Genomic DNA, 2,988 nt, shown 5'->3' with positions numbered 1-2,988 from the left:
TGTCACGGAGGTTTTACGGTAGCGGTATCTATGTTATAGGATATCAATCCATGCGCATGCGTATATTGGCACACTTCAAGTTTTTTAAATTATAAGCGATAAGCGGCTGCGCGTAAAGAGTCTGGCCACGCGAGACTAATATTAGCTATTCTATGGCCAAACGCAGCTAAAAAGCTTCATGATCAACTGAAGTAAACGATCGATGCACTGTATTCTGCTTGAGTTTTAGTGTTTGAATTGAGCACTTAGCAGCAGCAAGCAGCAGCAGAGGTAACATGAACCCTTTTTAAAAAGATCGATATACTCTAATAGAGCAGTCAGGGATACACTCTAATAGAGCAGTCAGGTATGTCACGTATACTCTAATAGAACATGTATGTAAATATCCATATCCATGTCAAGGAACTTTATTAGTGAAGTTTTTCAGACGTTCTAACATTAAATGCAAGACCTTATACTGCTATAGCTTTGGTGTGCAGTGTTTAAAGATGTATAACTCCATGTAATTTATCACTTGTGTTATGCAAAAATGAATCCATATTATAATGTTTTGATTGTAAGTTATTCTTTTTGTACCAGTGGATTCATGATTCCTATACCAGTGAGATAACTATCACTTACAGATTAATATATGTGTCTCTATGTGTTATGCTGTCTGTTTCCACTAGGTAGCTTCACTTATATGTATTTTGAGTAATGTACTTTTTTGCATAAAATACCGCCGAATTTTGATTCATTAAACTATTGAAAGTCTCTCAGCAGCTGGGGCTGTGCCCCCAGGCTCCTGCTTCTGGTAACTCGATACTGCTGTTTATTTATTTATTATCCAATTCATCCAAATAGGAAGGGGTGGCACCAAAAGGCTAGGCCTGCACGAGAGTGCTTCCCCAAAATATTACACACATACGTATACATATAAAAAAAAATAATAATAACTGCACAGAGAACATGTCACACAAAAAGCAAGAAAACACAACACATGCACACACAAGACAAACTATCAGATTACATAGAATCAAAAAAGTAGTGCTTTACAGCATGATGAAAAGCAGTACGATTTGACGACGATAAAATGTCAAAAGGAATATTGTTCCATATAAATGGTGTATATATTGCCCCCTTCAAAACACCCTGGCTACACCCCTGGATATAGCTAGCTATATACTATAATGCATCAGCTCCTCTTAGCCATGCTCTAATCAGGTAAATCTGAGGCAGAAACATGTATAGCTAAGGCCACTCCAAGTCATACCTTAGTTTCTGGTCACTCCCAAGCCTACAAATGGATGCGGGCGGGCGGATGATCAGGACTTCAGGACTATAGACTCTACTGTGACAATATACTGTATGGTATTATTATTTACTCAATTTAGCAAATTCATGTTGATTTTGTTTTTAGTCAAACTTAACCAACAACATAAGTAGTTGTGCTTCGGCAAAAAAATTCACTAGGAAAGTTGTTGATGGATCATGGCTAGCTATACACTGATGTATAGCATTTAAGTATATTTATTTATTTATTTAGAATATACTATAGGAAATGTTTTGCTCATGTAGCTACTTATGCTTTCCAAGTGAAATAAATGTCACATTAGCTATGTCAGGAAAGTATTACTATGACTTATAGCTAAGTTGTTCAAATGACCATGATCCAAAATGAAATTTAACTTCTATTTTTACATCAGAAATTCTTTTCATTCAAATGTGAAGTCTTAGCCCACTAGCTATGTGTTTCCAGCCTTCTATTCAGCAAACCTTGAGAAAAGTAACTGTCAAAGTTTTGAGTCATTGAGTGCTCCAGACTAGTGTTTTTTAGTGATCATCTGGGAATGTTTAAACTATAAGGGTTTCTACTTGCCAATCTAATTTTAGTTATGGAAAAGTTTAAGTTTAAGCTCACCGAATGTTGCTGGCTTTCCATACCCCTGCAGTGTTCAGTGATAAGGAATTTGAAGTTACTAGACTAATCATTAGAGGACTACATTTGAATTATAAAGTTAAAGCTATGGCCCATCTGCATGGGCTAGTAGTTAATGCTACTGAAATTACTTTGGTTAAAGAAGCATTAGTAACAGTTATAATCTGAACAGCTATATAATCAAGAACAAAACTAGCTGTAGTTAGAAACATTTTTTATTAGTGTGGCATATATACCTAATATTAGAGTTAAGAGTAGTGTGACTGCTCTATTGGAATCCCTGACTGCTCTATTAGAGTATCTCGATCTTTTGCAGTAAAAAATAAGTGTCTTGCTGGGTCACATGCACTTAAGCACCTGTAATATTAATAATAGTCCTCATAAACTAGGGTTCCAGGTTTACCATGCGGGCGGGTGACCAGAAACTAAGGTTTGACTTGGTGTGGCCTAAGTAGTAGTAGTGGTGTTGAACGTCACAACTAGCCTGGTGACACTTTGTTAGCCTTAACACCAATAAAGTGTACTCCCGAAAAGCAAAATGCAGTGAAGGGTATTATAGTAGCTGTTAGCTAGTCCACTGGCAAAATGTAACTATATAAATTTTGCATTTATGGGCTTTCTGAATTTGCTGTTAAAAATAATTGTGATTGTCAACTTATTATTTTAGATCTACCAGGTTATAAAGCCTGATCTATAGCTAGCTACAAATGCCAGCACCACAACCCACAACATGGGGTCATATCAGAAGGTAACTGATACAGATTTTACATTCATAGACAAAAGTAGGTGAAGCAATAGGCTACTTACGAGACTGTATCAAAAGACTACGTGACAGTTTGCTAAATGGCTGACGGTTGGTAACTACATATTATACTGAAGCTGATATAACTCTAACCAATTAACACTTTTTGAATCATCATTTTAAAATATAAAAACCACGCTAATCACCTCTTATAGCCATACTGCTAATTATCTGAATAAAACAAAACCCACAATTACAACTTTTGTAACTGGAGATACAACCCACAATCGAAACCTGTTTTTGAGAACTCGTGAGGAAAAGGAAGTTA

The sequence above is a fragment of the Dysidea avara genome, chromosome 4, assembly GCF_963678975.1.
Source record: "Dysidea avara chromosome 4, odDysAvar1.4, whole genome shotgun sequence".
Taxonomy (NCBI): domain Eukaryota; kingdom Metazoa; phylum Porifera; class Demospongiae; order Dictyoceratida; family Dysideidae; genus Dysidea; species Dysidea avara.
The sequence above is the reverse complement of the archived record's forward strand: the minus strand, read 5'-3'. Positions refer to the sequence as shown.